Below are 7,724 nucleotides of genomic sequence, written 5' to 3' on the forward strand. Positions count from 1 at the left end.
TGTATCAGAAATTGACTCTTGTATGTAAATACAACTAAAGGCATGCTGAGAACCAAAGAGAGCAGAGAGATACCGCCTGCTTGAAAACAGGGTTTTGGCTTATAACACAGAGGAGCAGTGGATCGCAGCAAACTTCAAAACTGTGCTGACTACCTAAAGGGAAACAGACATGCCAAGCAGAACAGTAGAGGAAGTGAATGACCTTCACTACTTCACATTTTTATTTTTTACTTAAGAAACTAATTTTTTTCTCTCACTTGATTTTACCTTGTTTATTATTATACTAGAGGCCCGGTGCACGAAATTCGTGCACGGAGGGCGGTTGTCCCTCAGCCCAGCCTGTACCCTCTGCAATCTGGGACCCCTCAAGGGATGTCCGACTGCCCGTTTAGGCCCGATCCCTGGGATCGGGCCTAAACGGGCAGTCGGACATCCCTCTCACAATCCAGGACTGCTGGCTCCCAACTGCTTGCCTGCCTGCCTTCCTGATGGCCCCTAACCGCTTCTGCCTGCCAGCCTGATCACCCCCTAACCACTCTGCTGCCAGCCTGTTTGCCCCCAACTTCCCTCCTCTGCCGGCCTGGTTACCCCTAACTGCCCTCTCCTGCAGGGTTGATCACCTCCAACTGCCCTCCCTTGCAGGCCAGGTGCCTCCCAACTGCTCTCTCCTGCTGGCCATCTTGTGGTGGCCATCTTGTGTTCACATGGGGGCAGGATCTTTGACCACATGGGGGCAGCTATATTGTGTGTTGCAGTGATGATCAATCTGCATAGTACTCTTTTATTAGATAGGATGACATTTCTTTCTTTCTTTTTTTTTTTTTATCCTCACCTGAGTATATGTTTCCATTGACTTTTAGAGAATGTGAAAGAGAAAGGGAAAGACAGAGAGAAACATCAAAGTGAGAGGAATACTTAGATTGCTTGCCTCCTTCCTGAGCCCTGACCTGGGCCCCAGCCAGGGAGGAGCCTGCAACTTAGGTACATGCCCTTGATCAGAATCTAACCTGGACTCTGCGGTTGGCAAACCTAGACATTATCCACTGAGCCAAACCGTGTAGGGCAGGATATGACATTTCTTAGCCCTCCAGCAGCGGACCTTCATTTTTTTCTCCAGGAGTGTGGTGGAAAAGCCCTAGATCACTTTTTTGGATTCTTATACCCAAGTTACTAAGAATATTACCAGTGGCATACAAGGAGCTTAGCCAATGAGTGGTCAGAAAAGGTATTTCCTCTGTAGTTCACACCTATCTCCTGTGATCTCCGGCTCCACCCCTGCCAAGGCCTAAAGCCTCCAGCCCTGGGCAGGGAACCCCAGCTGGCTCTGATTGCCCTGCTCTACCCCCAGCCAAGGCGGCAAGCCTCTGTTTGAGGCTCAGGCCCTGGGCAGGGACCCCCAGCTGGTTCCAATTGCCCACAGACACCCACAGCTGGCTCTATCGCCCGGCTCCACCCACGGCCAAGGCTGCAAGCCTCTAGGCTTGGGCTCTGGGCAGGGACCCCCAGCTGGCTCCGATTGCCCACAGGGGACCCCAGCTTGCTCTGATTGCCAGGCTCCACCCCAGCAGCCAAGGCCGCAAGCCTCTGGCAGAGGCTTTGGCTCTGGGCAGGGACCCCCAGCTGGCTCGGATCACCTGCAAGGGACCCCAGCTGGCTCCGCTGGAAGGCTCCACCCCAAGCCAAGGCCCAAAGCCTCTGGCAGAGGCTTGGGCTCTGGGCAGGGACCCCCAGCTGGCTCTGATCGCCAGGCTCCGATCACCAGGCTCCGCCCCAACGGCCAAGGCTGCAAGCCTCTGGCCAAGGCTTGGGCTCTGGGCAGGACCCCCAGCTGGCTCTGATCTCCCCGCTCCGCCCCCATCCAATGCCGCAAGCCTCTGAGGCTCGGCCCCTGGGCAGGGACCCCCAGATGGCTCTATCCCCCTCTCCATCCAAGGCCATGGCCTCAAGCTTCTGTTTGAGGCTTGGGCCCTGGTCAGGGACCCCCAGCTGGCTCCAATCACCGCAGGGGACCCCAGCTGGTTCCAGTGGCCCAGCTCCACCCCCAGCCAATGCCGCAAGCCTCTGGCTGAGGCTCGGGCCCTGGACAGGGACCCCCAGCTGGCTCCGATCGCCTGCAGGGGACCCCAGCTGGCTCTGATCACCTGTGGGGGACCCCTGCTGGCTCTGATATTCCCCTCTGATCTTCGGCTCCAATATCCCAGTTCCAACAACTGCTCTCCGAGGCTGCAGCCATCTTGGTTAGGTGTATTTGCATATTCCCTTTCTGATTGGCCGGTGGGCGTGGCCGGTGGGCGTGGTTTGTGAGTGTAGCGGAGTGATGATTTGCATATTACTGTTTTATAGATAGGATTTTTATTTTAAACTGTTATTATTAATACTATTATTTACCTTTTTAAAGTTTTATTTTATGTTATTTTTTCTTTATTTTATTTTAGGATTAGTGTTCTACATTCTATTTTTATTTTCATATTAGCATTATTTTACACTATCTCAGTTTTTCCTTGTGTCAACACTCTCTTCCTCACTTTTAACCTTTTTTTTGTCCTGTTTCTCTTACCCTGTTCCTGCTTTAGTTTTTCTCTATCCTTTCTTTTTAATCCCTGTTAAAAATTGATCTTACTCATATATCTAATTTCCTTTCCCCTGCTCCAAGCCCATACATACTACTCTCTTCTCTTTCTTCACTATCCAATTTTTTTTGCCTTTTTCTTTCTTTCTGTCTTGTTGTTTGTTTCATTGTTGGTTAGTTTTTGTTTGTTTTTTGTTGTTGTTTGGGTTTTTTGTTTCTGTTTTTCCTCTCCTTGCTTGTTCTCTTCTTCTACTAATAGCTTAACTAATTCCAATCACCAACTCAGGGTTATCTACTCTCTATTCTCCTTTTCCAATAGTTAACAAATACATAGATAGATAAAGAAGGGGGAAATTATATATTTTCATATATATATATTTTTTTTCTTTTTTTGCATTTTGTTTTTTATTTTTATTCTTATAAACTCACTCTCTTTCTACCTCCTCTATACTGAATTGTGGCTATTTCCCCATTCATTCAATTCTTTGACCTTACATTATGGAAATAAACTCTGCCTCCTCAGATTCATCTTGGTGTTGTTGTTTTGGATATTTGTTGTGTGCATTTTTTTTTGGATTAGTTGTTGATTGTACTTTGCATTCATCTTTGGGTGTTTGTTGTTTGCATTTTTTGATTAGTTGTTGTTGTATTGGAGTTTTATCCCCATATACATATATTTTCCCCTTCTCTTTTCTTCTCTTTCTTTCCTCTCTTACATTTTTTTCCTTTTCTCAATATCATTTTTGCACTCATTTCTATTCCCTAATTCTATTTTCTCTGGTGGTCACTTTTATTTGGGGGTATTCATACTGTGAATACATTTGTGTTTGGTGCTCTGAGCATTGTGTATTGTTGTGTTGTATTTTGTGCTTTTAAGTCAATGCAGGAGGGAGAGAGCTACATAACCAGTAACTGTGAGCGGAGTGATCATGGGGAGACAAAGAAAGAGTATGCATATGAAAGAAAAGGAGGGATAACCAGAAAAAGAAGTAAATGAAATGGAAGCAAGCAATATGACAGAGAAAGAATTCAGAGCAATGGTCATATGGTTGCTGAAAAGGATGGAAGACAAATTCAACAACTTGTGTAAGAACCAAGAGGAAATGAAGAAGAACCAAGAATAAATGAAAAAAAATGACACTGCTACAAAAAAGAACTCAATAGAATGCATTAGGAGTAGACTAGAAGAAGCAGAGGACCACATCAGTGAGTAAGAAGACAAAGTAGGAATATATACCCAAGCACAACAAAATCTAGAAAAAAGACTTAAAAAACAGGAGGATAGCCTAAGGGAACTTTGGGACAACATGAAATGAAACAACATCCACAAAATAGGGGGTCCAGAAGGAGAGGAAAGAGAGCAAGGAATGGAAAACCTGTTTGAAGAAATAATGACAGTAAACTTCCCTGATATTGGGAAGAAACAACTCACAGAATTCCAAGAAGCTCACAGAGTCCCAAAAAAAGATGAACTCCAAAAGATTGACACCAAGACACATAATTAAATTGGCCAACACCAACAACAAAGTAAGAATCTTAAAGGCTGCCAGAGAGAGACAGAAAGTTACCTACAAAGGATTTCCCATCAGATTATTGACTGATTTCTCAACAGAAACACATCATACCAGAAGGGAAGGGAATGAAATATACAAAGTCATGCAAAGAAAGGGTCAGAATCTAAGAATACTGTAACAAGCAAGGCTATCAATAAAAATTGAGGGTGAAATCAGGAGCTTCAAAGACAAAAAAAGACTAAGGAAGTTTATTACCACCAAACCAGCAATGCAAGAGATGATAAAGGGTCTGCTGTAAAGAGAAGAAATAGGAAGGGAAGCAGGAACACAGGTATCAAGAATAAAAATGGCAACAAACAAGTACCTATCAATAATAACTTTAAATGTAAATGGATTAAATGCCCCAATCAAAGACATAGGGTAGCTGAGTGGTTAGGAAAACATGACCCATACATTTGCTGTCTACAGGAAACCCACCTTAGAACAAAGGACTCACACAGACTGATGGTGAAGGGATAGAAAAAGATTTTTCAGGCAAATGGAAATGAAAGAAAAGTTGGGGTAACAATACTTATATCTGACAAATTAGACCTCAAAGTGCAGGCCATAACAAGAGATAAGGCCACTTCATAATACTAAAGAGAGCAATTCAACTAGAAGATATGACTCTGATAAACATATATGCACCCAATACAGGAGCACCCAATTACATAAAAGACTTCTGTAGGATATCAAGGGGGAGATTGACAACAATACAGTCACAGTAGGGGGTTTTAATACCCCACTAACACCACTGTATAAATCCTCTAAACAAAAAACCAGCAAAGCAACATCATCCTAAATGACTCACTGGATCAGAGGGAATTAATTGACATCTTCAAAACATTTCACCCCAAAGCCACAGAATATACATTATTTTCAAGTGCACAAGGGTCATTTTCAAAGACAGACCACATATTGGGACACAGGCAAAATCTCTACAAATTCAAGAATATAGAAATCATATCAAGCATCTTCTCAGATCACAATGGCATAAAACTAGAAATCAACTACTATAAAAACAATAAATAATCAAACACCTGGAGGCTAAATATCATGCTGTTAAACAATGTTTGGGTTACCAAAGATATCCAAGGAGAAATAAAAAGCATCATGGCAACAAATGACAATGAAAACAACAATCCAAAATCTATGGGATACAGCAAAATTAATCTTGAGAGTTTAGTAAATAGCTCTAAAGGCCTATCTCAAAAAACAAGAAAAATTGGTAATAAATTATCAAACCCTACAACTCAAAGAGTTAGAAAGAGAGCAACAAAAAAAGCATTAGCAGAAGGAAGGAAATATTAAATAGCAGAGTGGAGGTAAGTGACATATAGACAAAAACATACAAAAGATCAACAAAACCATGAGCTGGTTCTTTGAAAGGATAAGCAAGATTGATGAACCCCTAGCCAGGCTCACCAAGAAGTAAAGAGTGAGAACCCATATAAAAAAATCAGAAATGAAAGAAGTGAAGTAATAACTGATCCCACAGAAATACAAACGGTTATGAAAAAATACTATGAACAACTCTATTCCAACAAAATGGACAACCTAGATGAAATGTTCAGATTCTTAGAAAAGTGGAATCTCCCAAAACTCAATCAAGAAGAATAAAAAAACCTGAATAGGCCAATAACTACCAAAGAAATTGGACCAGCGATCAAAAATCTTCCAGCAAACCAAAGCCCTGCTCCGGTTGGCTTTACAGGGGAGTTCTACCAAGCATTCAAAGAAGAACTAAAACCTATCCTCCTCAGACTATTCCAAAACATTCAAGAGAAAGGCACACTTCAAAGCTCTTTTTATGAAGCCAGCATTAACCTAATCCCAAAACCAGATAAAGACACCACAAAAAAAGTCAACTACAGGCCAATATCCTTGATGAACATAGATGCTAAAAGCCTCAACAAAATTCTAGCAAATTATATTCAGCATTACATTGGAAAGATCATAACAATGACCAAGTGGGATTTATTCTGGGTATGCAAGGATGGTACAATATCCATAAATCAATAAATGTGATATATCACATAAACAAATGAGAGACAAAAATCACATAATCATATCAATTGATGCAGAAAAAGCATTTGACAAAATCCAACACCCATTTTTGATAAAAACTCTCAGGGAAGAGGGAATAGAAGAACCATACCTCAACATAATAAAAACATGATATGACAAACCTACAGCCAAACTCATACTCAATGGACAAAAACTAATTTCATTTTCCCTAATAACAGAAACAAGACAGGAACGCCCACTTTCACCACTCCTGTTCTATATAGTACTGGATGTGCTAGTCATAGTGATCAGACAAGATGAAGAAATAAAAGGCATCCAAATTGGAAAAGAAGAAGTAAATCTGTCCTTATTTCCAGATTACATGATACTATACATAGAAAACCCCAAAGACTCCATCAAAAAACTACTGGACCTAAAAATGAATTTGGCAATATAGTAGGATACAAAATTAACACCCAGAAATCTATGGCCTTTTTATACACCAATAATGAACTCACAGAAAGAGAAGCAAAAAAAAAAAAATCACATTTACCATTGCACCAGAAAAAATTAAGATACCTAGGAATAAACTTAACTAAGGACATAAAAGACCTGTACTTGGAAAACTACAGGATATTGAAAAAAGAGATAGAGGAAGACATAAACAAATGGAAGAACATACCATGTTCATGGATTGGTAGAATCAACATCATTAAAATGTCCATACTACCCAAAGCAATCTACAGATTCAATGTAATTCCCATTAAAATACCAATGGCATATTTCAAAGATCTAGAACAAAATCTAAAAAATTCATCAGGAATAAACATAGGTCCTGAATAGCCACAGCAATCCTGAGAAAGAAGGACAAAGTTGGACGGATCACAATACCAGATATCAAGCTATATTACCAAGCCATGGTTCTCAAAATTGCCTGGTACTGGCAGAAGAACATAGATGTAGACCAATGGAACAGTCAGAGAACTCAGAAATTGACCCAAGCTATTATTCTCAATGAATATTTGACAAAGGAGGCAAGAGCATACAATGGAGTCAAGACAGTCTCTTCAATAAATAGTGCTGGGAAATTTGCTTAGAAACATGCAAAAAAATGAATCTAGATCACCAACTTACACGATACACAAAAACAAACTCAAAATGGATAAAGGAATTAAATGTAAGATGGGAAACCATAAATATCCTACAAGACTCCATAGACAGCAAAGTAGCAGACCTATGTCGTAGCAATATCTCCTAAGGCAATGGAGCCTAAGGAGAAAATAAACAAATGGGACTACATTAAAATAAAAAAGTTCTGTACAGCAAAAGAAACCATCAACAAAACAACAAGAAAGCCCACTGCATGGGAGAACATATTTGCCAATGATATTTCCGATAAGCGTTTAATCTCCAAAATTTACAGAGAACTCATACAACTTAACAAAAGGAAGATAAATGATCCAAGGTAAAGGATCTAAATAGACAGTTTTTGAAAGAGGACATACAGAAGGCCCAGAGACATATGAAAATATCATCAAAGTCACTAATCACCTGAGAGATGCAAAATAAAACCACAGTGAGATACTATCTAACAC

The sequence above is a fragment of the Cnephaeus nilssonii genome (assembly GCF_951640355.1).
Source record: "Cnephaeus nilssonii genome assembly, chromosome: X".
Lineage (NCBI taxonomy): Eukaryota > Metazoa > Chordata > Mammalia > Chiroptera > Vespertilionidae > Cnephaeus > Cnephaeus nilssonii.